This window comes from Atheta coriaria, unplaced genomic scaffold (assembly GCF_025399875.1).
Source record: "Atheta coriaria isolate IRGN ID8LTWV9N9 unplaced genomic scaffold, Caltech_Dcor_3.1 hic_scaffold_7_pilon, whole genome shotgun sequence".
NCBI classification, from domain to species: Eukaryota; Metazoa; Arthropoda; class Insecta; order Coleoptera; family Staphylinidae; genus Dalotia; species Dalotia coriaria.
Window position 1 is genome coordinate 9,225,262 of NW_027045449.1, and position 17,742 is coordinate 9,243,003.

General features: G+C 44.1%; 1 protein-coding gene across 2 annotated transcripts in view; it reads right to left on the reverse strand.

The window, feature by feature from the left end:
* Asx (Additional sex combs) overlaps positions 1–16,153 on the reverse strand; it is a 64,490-nt gene extending 48,337 nt beyond the window's left edge. For both annotated transcript variants that reach the window (XR_010549138.1, XM_065307541.1), the window contains exons 1-2: positions 16,012–16,153; positions 15,864–15,897 (exon numbers count right to left, since the gene is read on the reverse strand). The gene's annotated coding sequence lies outside the window, so the exon portion shown is untranslated. The remainder of the gene's footprint in view (positions 1–15,863; positions 15,898–16,011) is intronic.
* Positions 16,154–17,742: the final 1,589 nt, after the last annotated feature.

Here is a 17,742-nt window from a genome sequence, read left to right on the forward strand (position 1 = left end):
TAAAATAACAGCGCGAATCTGTGAATGATATTACATATTATGATTTTCGTTAAGTTTGCGCTAAAGTTTGTACTTAATATTCCGATGCGTGCGCGGTACAAATCGTTCCAATATAATTGCATACAATTAGCGTCGCGTAATCGTACATTTCAAGAAGCACGATAACGAATCGTACGATACGCACGCACGGACGGACGCGAGACGATATCGAACGAGCGTAATAAATATGCGGATTGATCATTTTAATGATGATCTTCGGACACGAGGAACTGTTTAGCATTAATGCGTGTTAACGGGTAATACGCGCATGCGGCCACATAATGTGAGCTATTCACTTGTAAACGCACTAATTGAAACGAAATTACGCGCGTGTTTGGATTCACACCAAATAAACACCTTCACAATGTATACTTAGCACTCAATTAAACTATTAAATAATTTCACTCTCAACTTGTGATTAAATTGCAAGCCATTCGAAGGTCTGCACATGAACCCGGGTGTAATATAACATTTTATTGTTGATTATTCGATTTAGCTGATACGACACGCCGACGATTTTCACGTCGTGTCATGTCTCCGTGAGTCGCAGGTTAATTGAAAAACGTTGCGCGCAGGCGGCAGTCCCAATAACCTTCGCAAATAAATCAAAAATGCCATGCTGCAATACGGACATTTTCTATTTTGACCAAGTCTATGCTCGTAAATGACACTGATTTGAATGTCCGAGGAACAAAACGAAACCTGTTTGTCTCTTTGTTGTCGTCGTTGATGCGAAACAACACCGGTAGTCAGGCGACGAGGACCAGTGGGTACTGATTGATATCATTAATGCTATTATACCGAAGGGCCCGCAGACGTCGCGCGAGACTATCTGCGTTCCATGGAAGCAGCACGACGAAGAAGTATGAAGACACCCAGAAGCGAGAAGAGCTGTGTGCTGCTCGGTGATATCGAGTCAATCAATTGTATACTCATGCCACACACTGAGCGACTTAATCAAATGAGAAGAAATTGTAACGAGCGCGGTCAGGAACGTTTAATTTCGATGCTGAAACCTTGAGGAATTTTAAACTTGTCGCTAGGATTCGTTAATCAAATTCCGATACCAACAAGTTACACATGCGATGGATCGAAGAAGTAGTCGACTACTACTACGGTTAATCTAATCAAGGCCAGAGTCTCGAGGTCGGGAATTGCAACGGCAGTTATTATTGGATCAGATTTATATGCGGGTTGGAGATGAAATATCTATAAGTATGTATCAGTTTTGGTTGGCGCGTAATATGGTTAGTACCTATAACATATGACGGTTGCCGAAGATAGACGGGGGTGGCGTCCACACGCAATCGAAACGATTGGCAAGATGCGGTTCAATCGTGCCAGTTATAGCTGGTGATGCACGACCTGTATTGACAGTTATCTGTCGTTGGGGAGAAGAGAAATCACTAAAACCACGTATTACGCCCTTTGCGGGGAAAAACATCCCATCTGACGTGAGATGGCAACTTATCGAATTATCTTCCAAGCAAGAGATGAAGATTAATACAGAATTGCGCGCGGGATTTAAGTTCGAACGGCGTGCGCGCACAAACCAGTCTTATTTTTGCGTTTCGAGATATCCAAGTAACTCGACAAATGCGGACTTTAGCCGTCACGTATGGCATCTAGCTCGCGGCAAGGTAGCAAGAAATGCAAGAAGCGGCTAGGAAAGTCAACAGCCATCAATATTATTATATTCGCGACATGTACTTATTTATTAAAAGAGGAACGCGACCGACGAAAGAAGAAAAAGTGCAAACGGCAGACTATATATTATCGAGAAGCGGCGTCGCTCTACCTATATGTAGATTAATGCACGTTTTATACGGACGCTTGCTGCTAAATGAAGGAAGTTGCGGAAAATTCTTACGTCCATTTAATGAGTCTCATTGCTCGTTGCGCTGCCGCCGCTGCTCCGCTTATTAGTTACGGCCAGATTTAACTATAGCCATGCCATCATATTTATTGCATTTATGCAATGCCATAACTTTAGCAGCGAGGAATTGCTACTGCCTTTACGTTACGCTGGCGGAATAAAAAAAACGAAAAGAATTGTAGGTGAGACATGTGTGTGCCACAACTTGCAGAGGATAAATCAAAATAATTCTAATTGCGCAACATTATAAGTTTCTCATCTAATGATGATGATAACAGGAAATGCATGAGAAGACCTAATGAAAAATATTTATCAAGTGATAGTGCCTGTAATTCTATATTTAAAATCAAAATTAAAAGTTTAATTAGGACAATTGCCACTAGACTTTTTTGTAAGGTTATACATGTTTCTAACTTAATCCTATCAACCTTGCTCCATTAAAGCACAATTTGTTGTTTTTACGTAGAGTCCAAGTAGTTGGTGACAATTCTCAGCTTTCAAGGTTCGATAAGCATTCAGTACATTTGTCGCAGTCAACTTTCAAATTTTATGGACTTATTAATCTCTATCTGCACTCGTTTAAGTGTTGAGCCGACTGCTTTTCCTTGTGCGGAACGCTCATCTTCTTTGCGGCGAAGACGCGCACAAACTAAACGAACCGTAACTGGACGTGACTTTCAAAACTCCCCGGCAAACTCTACGTAGAGAGGAAACAAAGCCAAGAAGTAATTTTTAACAACCCAAGAGCAATTACGGCCAAAGTAATGTATACTTTGTTGTAATATCTTTGATTTTAGTACTGACGCAAGATTAGAAATAAACACTCCGCGGCATCCCACAGCGTGCGCGGAAAAAGGCGTGAGTTAACGGCATTGTGCAGACACCTATTTATCCGATTCACCCACAGTGCAATCAAAGCAAAACTTGCAAAACAAATAAATCCTCATTAATTTGCCCACAAATAGTCGTTACACATTCAGCATTAAACATTTGTCAAACAGCAATTATTATTAATGCCGGGTTATATAAAGATATTAATACCGTGAATAAACATTTATGCTTATTCGCGGATTGTCATTGTTCAATCAGAGGCAAATTGTAGGCAGACGTTGAATATCAATTTTGACCACACTCTCATAAATTCAAAATTCCTTAATGAAAACAGTGATTGTGATTGAATAATGTCTCATTACACAATTAGGGCGTGCGCTTGGCAAGTGGGCACGGAAAAATCCAGCGCTAGTTTTCAAAAAATCGCTAGATACCAAGCAAAGCAGTTTTCTAGTGTCTGGCAGAAAGCAGGAAAAAAAGTATGAATTTCCAGGGTCTACTTCCCACTTTGAACCACTACGGGCGCAATTTTCTATAAATGTGTAGTTCCCTCGCAGCCCTAAACAGTCGATAGATGCCCGCTTCGAGATTCCGATCACGTAGCATGCGAGAAAAATTGCGACTTTGCTCCCGCGTCGAAGGAGCGAGACTTTGCCTTTGTGGGTCCTGCGCGTCTGCAGGAGCACGCCGTTACTTGCAACGTGCCACCGAAGGAATTACCCGACGAGCATGCCGCGAGGGGAGCTACGGCCATTAGAATTTATGCATTTGTGTCGACTAATCCTTCGTCGAAAGGCAAACACAAACAATAGTAGCTCGAAATAAAACTCTGAAATCAAGCAAATGATAATAAAGTGTGTGTTTGATGCAAGTTTGAAAGACACGCCGTCTCGGCCTGGCTGTTAATTGGTTTCTTAACATAAATGCACCATTCTTGCGTGGATAATCCGAATCGAACGGCAATCAGTTTTTGCGCTAAACTCGTTCGCAATTAGTTTGCGCTAGAGGTCCGCTTCATTATCGCGAACGAATGTGGCAACGGTCGCATGAACCAGTTCGCTGGATTTGTATATTATATCTCGAATCGCCAGCGATATTTTTTATTTGTGTGTAGGCACTCGCGGACTCATTCGAACTTATTTCATCGCACGCGGCGCGGCGCGGCGATCCGATTCGTGCGGGCATATTAATCGCAAATATTTCTCCGCATCACAATAAAAATGGGAAATAAAAGGCGCAAACACCAGAGAGTATCACTGCCGCGTTAGTTTAATATGCAAAAAGGAAAATATTTAAACGGTTAATACCGACAGGCCGTTATGTTCGTTTGCGTGGCGCGGCTCTCGTCGGGATTTTTGTTGCACTTGATTCTGGAGCGTATATTCATTCCTTTCGATTCGATTAATTGCCGCTACGTTTAATTTCCGAGAAACTGTGCTTTTTGATTTATCTGATAGCATGCGCTACTTTTCCCAACGCTTCACAATCAGTGTTAAAAGTTTAAACAAGCGTAATCCTATTCAAAAATCATGTTTTCATCAACTTTTGCGTGGGCGAGTGTTGTGATTCTAACACAGCTGCTGCAAACACTTTCGCTCCTCGAACAATCGTTACTTTAAATTTTTAATTAAGCGATAATACCGAACGAGTGTTTCAACACACTTGTTCATTACTCCTCGAAGGGAAGTTTAAGTGAAAAACTAAGAACAGGAGAGAAAAAAAAGCAGTCTTGATGGTCGTAAATTAACCCTATCGCAGATGTTGAAAGAAATATTTTTAAATTAAAGCTCCTGCTTGCAAGAATTGCCACAGGAAAAAAAAAACTATTAATCCGGGCGCGAGTGTTGCGATGGTTTATGGAGAAGGCGCATGGCTTATTATAAATAGTGGTTGTATCGTTAAGCGTGCTCGAGGGACCCGACGGCGGACGCGCTGGGCCAATACGTTTTCGGCCCCCGGGCGCACGCAAAGCGCGGCAAAGGGTTGTTAAGATATTTAAATTGAGATGTTACTTAATTCCGCTCAACTGACTCGCTAATTGCGTAGCGGGCCAATCTTACCACGGCTAGAGCGGAAAACAGTCCGCGAAACGCGAGTGAGTTAAACAAACGTAAAATAAACCCACCCTTTTAAAAGTTACTATAAGTAAGATTAGGCATTGGCAAAGGGATAAATTGCGCGGAAGAAAAGAGCAGATCTTAATCTTATCGCTGTGACCGATATTTTCGGCTACCAAAATAAAAGTTTAACTTTAATAAGAATAAAAAACTAGACGACTCATATTATATTTCAATTTGGCGATATACATAACGATTACTGAAATGGAATTGCAAAGCTTCCCTTCGTGCCTTCCTGCTTCCTGCCCCAGCAACGAAATCGTTTTAACGTTCTGCTCTCGTTAACTTCCTCCGTTGCTGGATGTGTGTATGATCGTCATACTCCACTTTTTTCGTCGTCCCCATCGTGGAAACGAAATTCTTGGCTTCCCTCAAGTAATGAAAACCTTTAAATTTGAGCGCCGTGCCCTACGCGTCATCGTATTAGGTCATTTTATTCGAAATTGTTCCTGGGGTGGCTTTTGTTGAGGGCTTTTTATAGTTTTTACAATTTTTGAATGCTCTTATATTCATAGTGCTCAACGAACGGCAGCGACGTAAGCATACCGCGGGCATAATTCACAATTTGCATAAACAATCAAGCTACACTGTAATTAACGCACTTATGCATTCCGTTAATCTAATGCCTTATAGATTATTTATTGGATAAATTCTTTACCGCTGGAAGGCATCTTGGTTTTTATGGCTTTAAAAATATTTGGCTATGACCATGGGCTTCGATAGCTCGCGGGTATGGTGGGAGACAACCCCCAGTAGCTTATGCAACAACGAATTGTGTGTACGGGTCCGAATATTGGGCACACGTGCTGGATTAACGAAAAGACGGGGCCCGTATTGTGATAGCACGAAGCTGGTTATGGCTTCGTGTTATGACTAGGAAGGATTAATTTTTGAAATATTAAATTCTCGGTACGCTTGTTTTGCATGTGAACAGACGGTTACTATCAAACCAATATTGTGGCCATATAACAAGAATGCTAGTTTACATAAATGAAGTCAATCGTTACGTTTTTTAATTTCGCCCAACGACTTTCCGAGATCTGCAGCATTTGGAATGATACCAACTCCCCAACTAAACTGATCAGCTCTCATTTTTATTGTGAGGCATAATAAGGGGGCTCCGATCCATTAAGGGCTAATATCGAGGACACCCCATATCCGCGCTCGCTCTTTTTTATCCCCGACGCCCCGGATAAGTAACTATCGTTTTGACTCCCGCGCGGCGCTGTTTTGTTCCACGCACGCTGTGTGGAAGATGACGCGTGCATAGTTGATACACACAGGCAAACGCATCCCGTAATCGGGATGACGGGAAGCGCCGGAATACAAAGCGACGGCGTCGTCCCGCACGGCCGTACGGCGGCACGTACACACCGCCGACGTACTTAATATCGTGCACGTGACTTTAAAACGTTTGCGAAGGGAAAACCGTCGAAACAAACGCCCGCCACCGCCGCGCGCTGCGTGTGTTGTTTGGGTATCGGCTTAATCTTTTGCATGGGCGCAGGAAAATATTATTATTTAATTGAAAGACTCCTGGCTTTATAATCGCAATGATCGCGTAAAAACGATAACATTGCACAATGGAAACAACCCTTTGTGAATACAGTTGCATCATCCATCCAGCAGCGCAAGAAATTGGCGAGTGCAGTTTAAAACGTATGTTCGTACGTCGGGGGAATGCGCGCTTTATTTTATATATTTTTATTTCCCTATTGTCTACTTAAGAAACTGATTAAACTGGAGGGGCCCACCAAAGCCATGCGGCATGGGGGAGACGAGTGCATTTCTTTGCGCACAAATCAACTCAAGACTGACTGAAGCAACTGAAACAAAGTATGAAGCGCATATTTCGATTATCTGTTTCATTAAAAATTTAGATTTAATTGCCAGCTTAGCTCGTCATTAATCACAATTAGCGTGTTGTGGTGATCCTAGCTGCAGTGTGCACAAGCAAACAATAAACGAAAAGCGGACACAACACGTGAAACGCCAAACCGAATCACAAAGCGGAAGAGCGCACATTGAACACATTTTTAATGAAAGCTAACTAACACCAGCCGAACTAAAAACCGAATTGTACCGTTGTGCGGTTGTGCGATGCGCACACGATTCGTACGATTCTTTTCCGTACTACCGTAGTTACTTGCATGGTGCCCATCTCCGGGCACAACAACATCGCGTCGGACGCTTTTATGATTATCTTGATTGCCCCGCGATATGGTGGTGTGTGCTGCGTATGTGGTTTTTAGTTGAATATCCATCCGAAACCATTGTGTGTCAGGGAGCGTGACGGCCGCGCTTCCTATTTTCGAGCGCTTTGGCATTTTTATTCTTATTATTTAATGTTTGATTGTTTCTAAATGGGTTCCTCCGCTCTGTGATAGTGACCTGCATGCGGCAGCAATGAATATGCGATTCTGGCGCTCGAAATTAATTTCGTTGCGGGCATTTAGAGATCCCGCCCGATAACATTCGGATAATAACTTTAATTAATTTCATTTAGAAAAAGCCAGCCACGAGCGCATGTTTACAGTTATGTGCCAAAAGGTTTCAAAACATTTTGAGTGTTAAGGTTAAGAACGCAGTTAAAACCGGGTGGTTGGTTAAATCGCGAGCGGCAGTTCCTCAAAGTTTTAATTTAAATATTTATGTGTTATTATTTGGATTTTATTGCGCGGTTTTGATGAGATTCCATTCGCAATTGCGGGACGGTCCAGATGCTGGGTTGGACATTTTATGGTCTCTTAAATTGAGTTACGAGCCGATCTACTAACTCACACCCGCGGGTGCACGATATTGGTGTACTTTATTGGGTGTCCTTTGGCTTTACCTGCATTAATTGAGTTTCATGCTGACTATTTGAATGATTGCCGCCAACGTTACGCGGAGACCAATGCTATAATCATTCCCCAGCGAGCGGGGAAACTAAATATCAAGATATAGACGGTTGTTACCGAAAGTAATTTATCGCCGTTGCGCTGCGACATGTGCACCTTGAGCACGGAGTCATTTTTTCCACGGCCATTAAAAGATGCGTGTAAGCCAACGTCCTCCAACGAATGGTGTGTTGTGAGTGTGTGTGCATACGAAAAGCAGAAAGATACGTCGGGGCGATAGGAAATGTCCGCACAGGAAATGCAAGCGCCGCGCGCCGCATTCGCGCCGTGAAGATTCCCTATCAGCTGTTTTGTAGACTTGTGTGTTCGTTTCGGTGGGTATTTCAAATTTATGTTTGTATGAAAGTGCAAGTGTCGTCGAAGACGGAATGCACCTGACTGGTTTATCTCAATAACGGACAAATAGAAACGAAATTATATAATAAAATAGCAATTTAACGCGCATTATTATCAACAAATTTCGCCAACGAAAAAAAACCCTAGTAATCAATTTGTCAATGAATGCCCGCCCCATGTAATTCATCTGGAGCCGTATAAAAGGAGTTAAGCGAGCTGCAACGGTCAAACTGTGAAAAAAAACGAGGAGCGGACAAAAGGCGATAGGGAAAAAATTGCAGGACGATGTAAATCAATTGATGCGACACAAAGTGGACAAATAGCGTGCCGTATTTGTCGGAATAAGAAGCAACCGCAATTTGGGGACGTTGGGTAAAAAAAGTGGACAAGAAAAATTATCCTGTAAGACACCCTTCTTGGCCACGTTTTTGCCCCGCTGCCAAAGGAAAACATTTTTTGCCTCGCATTCTGTGTTAGGGAAAAATTCAATTAAGTCAGGAAGACTAACGGAAAACTGAATGTTATTCGACTGCCGGTATTGATTGAAAGCAATTAGTATTCACCATTTGAATTAGCTAATTCTAATTTTGCATTCCGAGGGTACTGATAGTGACAGATCAAGAAAACGTCAACAAAAACAACTCGATAGTGTTTGAAGATGTTATTAGTTTGTTAGTCATTTCCTCCGAGACTGGTCGGCCGTCGAAAACCTTGGAAAACGAAAGAAAAGCGAAGGACCCTCGCTCCCCGGGGACTATGCAAGGTCCTTGAGCGTGAGTTGTTAAAATGAGGCCATCAGTACGTAAATACGATCTCGGCGGCGAGCGTGTCGCCTGCCCTCGTGCGTTATGTTTACGGCCGGTCACTAGTTTACACTCACTTAGATGATATCTGTGATCAGGGAATTTGCTAACATTTGCAGCTTCTTACTTACTGACTTACGCTCTCCGCTTTGGCGTGGCATAATAACCGTCGAGATCGGTAACTCGCTGCGACATCGAATTCGCGAATGCTTGCCGCTGCGTCGTGTTCGACGCGCTTATCAACTCGGAATCTGCTAAGAGTGACAAGAGTTAAATTACCACGCAGAGGTAAAATCTCACTTTAACCTCGTCGCTAAACTGCTCATGTGTACGAATACGAATGTTTCATCAAATGTTGGAAATTAAAGTGAGCACTTTGCAGCTCTCTATCAATATACTTAATAGTTAGATAGTCGGGAGCTACATCTCCGTTTCTCCCAACTTTGTTCGATCGGCGTGAATAATATGCGCTCATTTGCCGCTGCCTTATTTGTGCGCGCGATAGATTTGTATGAAAATACAAACTATTTACGATCGCAATTAATCCGGCCACTGCAGCCAGCCGCCGCGTTCGCACGCACAAGTTTCGCGATTAATAAACGCTCCGGCCGACATTAAGCGAGTCTAAGCGCGCCAAGCAGGATGATGATAAGTGCAAACGCGATGCAATTAATTCGCGCGTTCGCTTCGAGCGAACACGTCCGCGAACGCACTTTGTATTAGACGCGTCAATTATACGAAAATATATTCATCCTGTTTGCAGGTGGTTTTTTTCGCGCGACGCGCATACATTTTATTCGCGAAGGAGTAGCAGAAACGAGGAATTCTCAAACCAGGACATGCTTGCGATTTGTCGGCGACCGTTATCTTGACCGAGCACGCAATTTTTTCCGCTGCATAAATAGGGTGGTTTGAATGCAAACACGCGAAGAAATTGAAAATATTGGTACAGCAGGATAGTTGCATGACAGATGCCGACGGTTGCACTCGTAAATAGTTGCACGTTGAATGGAAGCGCCGAAGAAACTGGTCGGGTCGCTACTGCGTTACCCGCCCAGAGTGTATGCTAATGATACCATGATCCTGCACTCTATTTCAAGCAAGACACACAATTTCTTTATTACATCAATAATTTTTTGCTCGTTATAGAGCGTCACGTAATTTCGTTTTTAAAACATCAATTGAAAACGCAGCTAACAATTCAACACGAGATCGGTATCAGCGAGGCATGATTATACCTACCAACGATCGGCTACCGAATTTACGCATTATAGATTCATGTCGGTGGCAGTCCGAGCTGGCCACAAAAAAAACACAACACCACATACACATGCAGCAGCATTTTCTGTAACTAATAGCCACTCCCCAATCAACCTCAAACTTCCATGCGCTGTCGCTGCGCGTCGCCGACGACTTCTTTCATTGAATACTAATCAACAGGTGCTCTTCGCATTCGCCTCATGCGCGCAACAGAAAAGATAACTAGTGCTGCCACACACTCTGCCCCGGCTACTGTTTAATAATATCGCCTAAATTACAAACCAGCGCCTCTGCTGCTGCACGTACCACCATACCCTCATCTCTTCGGGCCGATTCGCTTGGCTTTTTATGTTTTATTCTCCGCGTTAATGTCCCCCTTATATCTCTGGCCGGACATGCACACACCGAATGAATGGGACGCGATGTGAACACACCATCGACATTGCTTATTTGGCGCGCTGGCTTGGTGGCTGGTAATCGATCCACAATCAAGACTGATTGCTGTCATTAGGATGCATTCCGATCGTTCGCAGCCCGCCAGCTCCGGTGGACCCGGCCACATTTTGAATATTTGTGGACATGCGACGTTTACATTGTTTCGGTTGTCCGTGGCATTAAGTTATTATACTGATACCGATGCGTATGGCCGCGTTGATCAGCATCGCATATTTTGATTGTGTTAGATTAAATTTAACGATCGCGCTGTTAATATTCCGTGCAACATTTTTTACTGTGTGACAATTGTGGCTGTTCACACGAATTAGAAAACACTTCGAGGTGATCCATTCGGGCAATACTGATTAGTCCATTAAATTCGAAGCCCAATTAAAATTGAATCCTCGGACGCTGTCGGAGATAATTTTATCATACCTCTCGCGCGACGAGTTACGAGTGGGTTTAGTGCTACCGTAATGCATTTCGGTGAGCAGGCGTCGAATCGAAACATGGAAATAAAATAAGTTCTGCCGCCTTGGTCGCTTCTCAGTGCTAAACGACGCGCAGCCGCCCGCTCCTTCCTAGAAAATCGCCGCCATGTATTAGTATTCCACGTGTGGACGCACTTCTCCCGATAGAGACGTTTACGATGATTCCGTTTTTATGACTGAACTGTGTGCTTGCCGCCATCCGCGCACACATCCATCTCGCGGTGACTTCTAGGCGTGCATTTTCATTGTGAGTCCATTATCGGAGCCACGTGGAAAGCAAAAGCAGCGCGCGACGTATAAAATCATCCTCGGGTGTATCGCTTGTGTTATTTATGCTCGTTCTCGGTAATATCATTAATTTTTACAGCCATTGTATCCAAATTTTATCGATTCTAAGTAATATTAATGGATCGTGCGTACTTAGCTTAGATTCGTGCCCGTTTAGGATCATTATGACTTGTGAACGTGCAATTACATAATTTCGCGCCAGTCTTGTGCAGCGCACGCGGCATTTGATGAATAACCTTCAAAGGGACTGCGGCTGAATGACGGATAAAAATTGCTGCAGTGCAAGCTTTATACTTCTCTAAACTTGTAACGACATGCTAAAACAAAAAACAACAAACTAGGACGAATCTAGCCGTCGACTTTTAGATAGTTTTAGCATCTCGTTTACAAACACACACAATGCGTACTCAAACAAAGCGCGCTTCGCGTATATAGATTTGATAATTTATCAATCACGTTTAGTTTAGCGTGAATTGATGAACAAACACTACTTTGCACAAATGCGAGTAGGTTTCCGATCAGGCTAGCCCCTTTCGTCTGCCTACACATGTTTGCTTACGCAACATTCCGACGAGTTTTCCATAAAAGTTATTTAAATACGCAGCAAGTCTAGAATGAAGCGCCATCTCGAGTGCGTTTTCAGCGCGTCGGATTAAGTCGTAAGATAAGCTAATTATTTGAGCTCGAGCTGTGAAAGACATAAATTCAGGCATTTTATTGCCCCCGAGTCGTTGTCGTCCATTTCGAATATTGAATCAATACAAATATGTCGTAGTTATTGGCTAGGGAACTGGATGACTTCTAATAAACATACGCATAAATTGTTAATCCGTTGGCAGCGGCCCAAATAAAGTGGATGGCGCAATCGCAGGTGCTGAAATGCGTCATCTTCGGTGTCAATTAACCGCCACGTTTTACGCCTATGGCGAAAAGCACTAAGACGCCATTCTAATGCAACCTTTTATTCGACGCGCATTGGAATCGTTGAAATACGGCCGATGCACAGTAATCGTTATCACGGAATATCATCGGCTAATTAAGGCGCTTGTGCGTAGCGCAGGTTCGGATTCAATATAATGTTGATCGAGCGCGCAGTGCGGTGGCATTGGCAACTAAATTCTCCATCTTCACGGACGCCCGGCCGGCGGGACGGCAAAGATCTAATTGTCTGACAAGCCGGCCAATAAATAAGACGTGAGTGGGCGATCCGGAATTCGTGTAACATGTAATTACAATTAAGACTTGTCTTACGGTAGCATGCAGTACGTCTGGAGCTCAGCTTCTTCTGATTGCTCCTTTATTCTTCTTCTCGGCTACTGTTTTGATGCAATCCGACAAAACCACACAATTGTTGAAACGTGCAGCAAGACAAGCAGCCCGGCCTCCGATGGCAACAATTTATTATGCCGATACGTTGGGCCATTATTTTAATGTGTCCAACTTATTATTATCCTCGCTCGGTATAATCGATTTCCTATATAACCTGCAGACTGCATTCCAGCGCTTATTAGTAGGTAAGCGCATTCAGCAGAGGGACATAGAAGAGGGCCCATTATAAGCAGCGGCCGCAAAACGGTCCGAGACGAGTTATCGAGCAATAAATATATTGAGGAGCAAAGTATGCGCGCCGACACCCGAAGAAGGCGGAGGAGGAAGAAGAGCGATCTAATTGATTAACGTTAACTAAACTCTCCGGGAGCGCTTTTAATTACGGCTCATGTTGGAATTTTTTGCCGCCGCCGTCCAACGGGAGTCGCCCTCCGGTCGACTGCGGCCGCAGGATTAGATTGCTAATTATTTAATTCATACACAGCATCCAATTATCGCCGTGTTATTGGACGACAGAATAAAAATAAAGATCGGCTCTAACGGAAATGCGAGAGCGCGCGCACGCGAGCTTATAGATAGATAATTTGTTTATATATAGGAAAGAGGACATTTCTAAAATATGCATCGGGAGTGCAGAGCAGTGGATTTTTTACGATGGAAACGGGTCGCCATAAAATAAATCTGTAACCCGTTTCAGATATGTTTCCTTATTACAGCTATAACTGCGCCGAGTTGGAAATGCGCTATCCCAAAGTGACAATAAACATATTCGTCACTTGGTGATATTTCCCATTGGTAAGTAATCAAATTAAACGGGTTTACGATTGGGCCGGAATGTTTGCACGCGATGCGCTAGGAGACAAACCACAAAAAGCAGTGATTACCGTGAAGACGCGTGCCGGTGCAGATGCGTGCGTAGCTGCAAGTTAATAGTTATGAATAAGCATGTCGAGATACAACTATACGCCACTTATTTTAATGGCGTCGTTTAATTTTTGCTCGTATTGTTGCAATTGGCGTGTCGCAGGCCAGCGGATGCCCTTTGGCAGGCGCGACAAGCCGGCAACTCGTCGCCGCACGCATTTTTCCGGGTTATACGCTTATTGTGAATGCGCAAATATTTCAGCCGCATCAACCAGATTACGATTTTCCAGATCACGTGTGTGCCATTAAAGGTTTCCGCCGGGCCGGTCGTATCGTCGCGCACGTTGTGTTTTTAAATGCGCACGGCGGGTTTTCGTTTACCGATTATGATGCTCATCGCGTACGCAGAGCGGCGGCCGTGCCTCTCTTGTGTTGTCTTCGTCTTGTTGCCATGCGAGCGCGGGTAGTTGCGCGGACATCGAGCAACAGCTTCGCGGCTACCGTGCAACCCGCCCACTTGCGGCTGCGACTGCGGCCACTACTAGTCTCATTGCATATCTTTTTATACCAATTATACCGATAGTTTGTGGAAACCGAAGAAGAATTGGAGTGCATTCAAGCGGCGTGCGCGTTTGCTTCCGTTTCGGCGCGCTATCGGGCCGGCGGTTCGTTGATTGCGTTTAAATTTAAAAACTCGTATGCGTTCGGGTAGCGATTTATCAAGATGGTTTTGGTGTGGCCTCCGCAGAGAAAAATTAAGTGGCCCACACGTAATTACGCGCTTAGTTCGGAAAGATTGTGCGCTGGGTACTCGCCCAGTCGGCATACCTTCGAGGTAATTACCTATTAATCAACTTTCGATACATTCAATCGGGCAACTAATAATTTAGCTCGGATAGTTTTAGGCTATTATTACACGGCGCGGACGGACGAGAGCGAAGGACACGAGCGTGCCCCGACTTATTACGTGCAGTTGACAATTTCGTGTGCGAAACCGACGGCGCTGCCGGTGACGTGGGGACTAATTAAGGCCGCCTCGGTCTCTTCTCGCGCACTTTTTACTAATTAACCGTAGCCGGTTATCTAAACCGATATCGCGTCCGAGGCGCTGATATATGTGCACGCGTCCGGAGGCCTCATTAAGACGCTATGCCCAGACACGATCGGCTACCGCGAGCGCATCCTGCGGCTCCTGCGCCACGCTAAGTAAGCAGTAACGTAGAACGAATGCGAATCTGCCGGCGCTTTCAACGTGTGCCCGCCGTGTACTCGCGTAAATTCACCTCCATCCTCTCCGCCAGCAGCACTCTTCGGCGTGCATGTTAGAATCACGCAACGCGCGACACAGTCGTACGGTGTCAACCGGCTTGATTAAGGCGTAGAGTAATGGCGGCCATTAACGGGGGGTAGCTTTAGGTGTGCGATTGCCATCGCATTAACGATCTTATCATGGAGTCCGGGAGTGTCCAGCCGCCACCGTGTATGCACGGCCGGTAATGACGATTCATTGCCGAGCGCTAGAAGAGTCGCGGTGGGCACCTAGGACGATAATCTGGTCACAGCACCAGCATCAGCAGCAGCACCAGCAACAACAACAACAACACCACTACCTGTACCGCTTGACGCGCGTCCGCTTTTTTGCCCCTGCCAACCTTCGGAATGTCAATGTAATTAGCCCGCCTCGGCACCTCTTAATTGACAGGTTAGTGTCTGGGCCCGGCGATTAGAAGGGTGCTAAAATGTTGTGTGCCACCGACTACTGAAAAATCGTTCGCTCATGAAATGGGGCATGTTGAGGGAGGAAATCGTTGAGTTATATTGCCTACATCCTCGTACTTTCTGGTATTTACGATCTGTAAGTCTGTAATTAGCACCTAGCTGCCTCTAAAGATGCACAGGTAGACGCGGCACCATTAAAAACGCACGGTTGAGGGACGGATACCAAGTTTAGCACTAGCCAAAAGTGCTTAAGTGCTATATGTGCATTTGATGGTGCACAGGTGCTCCTCCGGCCGGAAGTACTTTACACGAGACTTTCAATCTATAATTATGCCATTTAAACTTAATATTTCAAATGGCTATAATTATTGTAGGTATAATATACTTAGTATTGCAGGTTTGTTTACGTTTTGCAGTAAACAGAGTAAAATCACAAAACGTCGACGATGTTTTTATATCAGCAATATATCGAAATATCGTTATCTTCAAACGGCAACGACCCGCGGAAAGATCCAGAAAGATGGCGATAAAAAAGTGGTTTATACACAAACACTTACACGCACGTAAACACTTACCTTGTCGTCGCATCCCGCACAATCGAGGCAAGTGCTATAACAAAGATTAAAACAAAGGAGTTAATCACTGGACACGACAATATTAAGTCTGATTGGAATTAGAATATGTTTAATGATTAAAAAATAGGAATTCAATTGCAACACTTACCTCACAGATGCTGATGTTCACCAACAGGAGCAGTACAGGAACAGTACAGGAACATTTCTGGACCATTTCACACACACACTATTAATTTTTAGCAGGACACAATACAAAGATGGACGTCTAACGGTAACAAACGCGAAATATTTGTGCACAATGGCGAGGTTACGCTTAAAATCGCGACCCGCGCGCGACGCGCTGCTTCAGCGCGCATTGCGCAAGTCAACGTAGTGGCTCCCGCCAGGGGGCGCTATTCAAATAAATTCAAATTAGGCTGTTGCGCGGAAAAAATGAGAAATGTTTTTCTTAAATGTTTTCTTGAATGTTGGAATGGAAAGTAAAAAGTGTAAAACTCCGCAAGTAGACAATTGGAATTCGCGCCCGCCTGATAAATGGACTTTTACTTTCCACCGCCTGGAACAGTCTGCTCACACGAGCGTGTAAGGTGCGCGAACGCGCAAATCGCTTTCGTGAAAATGATAAAATTACAGTATTAGCTCGCAGGGCGCTTGCGGCTCCAAATCGAAATCTATTATTCACGTTTATTTGCCCCAACCTGATGTATGGTACACGCGTGCACCGTGAGGTAAGCAGTGTGTTCGTTAGAAGGTTGTAATTACCGATTGGGCATCTCCGTACTCATTCATTACTATGAAAACGCATCCTGACGGGCGGGACCCCGTCGCAGAGCAGCTTCGAGGAGCGCATCGCTGCGTCTGGGTTCATTTCATAAGTGCTATATGTGCATTTGATGGTGCACAGGTGCTCCTCCGGCCGGAAGTACTTTACACGAGACTTTCAATCTATAATTATGCCATTTAAACTTAATATTTCAAATGGCTATAATTATTGTAGGTATAATATACTTAGTATTGCAGGTTTGTTTACGTTTTGCAGTAAACAGAGTAAAATCACAAAACGTCGACGATGTTTTTATATCAACAATATATCAAAATATCGTTATCTTCGCGTATTTCAATTGCGCTACGAATACTGCAACGACCCGCGGAAAGATCCAGAAGGATGGCGATAAAAAAGCGATTTATACACAAACACTCACGCATGTTAACACTTACCTTGTCGTCGCATCCCGCACAATCGAGGCAAGTGCTACAACAAAGATTAAAACAAAGGAGTTAATCACTGGACACGACAATATTAAGTCTGATTGGAATTAGAATATGTTTGATGATAAAAAAAATAGGAATTCAATTGCAACACTTACCTCACAGATGCTGATGTTCACCAACAGGAGCAGTACCGGAACAGAACAGGAACATTTCTGGACCATTTCACACACACTATTAATTATTAGCAGGACACAATACAAAGATGGACGGCTAACGGTAACAAACGCGAAATATGCGTGCACAATGGCGAGGTTACGCTTAAAATCGCGGACCGCGCGCGACGCGCTGCTTCAGCGCGCATTGCGCAAGTCAACGTATTGGCTCCCGCCAGGGGGCGCTATTCAAATAAATTCAAATTAGGCTGTTGCAAGGAAAAAATGAGGAATGTTTTTCATAAATGTTTTCTTGAATGTTGGAATGGAAAGTAAAAAGTGTAAAACTCGGCAAGTAGACAATTGGAATTCGCGCCCGTCTGATAAATGGACTTTTACTTTCCACCGCCTGGAACAGTCTGCTCACACGAGCGTGTAAGGTGCGCGAACGCGCAAATCGCTTTCTTGAAAATGATAAAATTACAGTATTAGCTCGCAGGGCGCTTGCGGCTCCA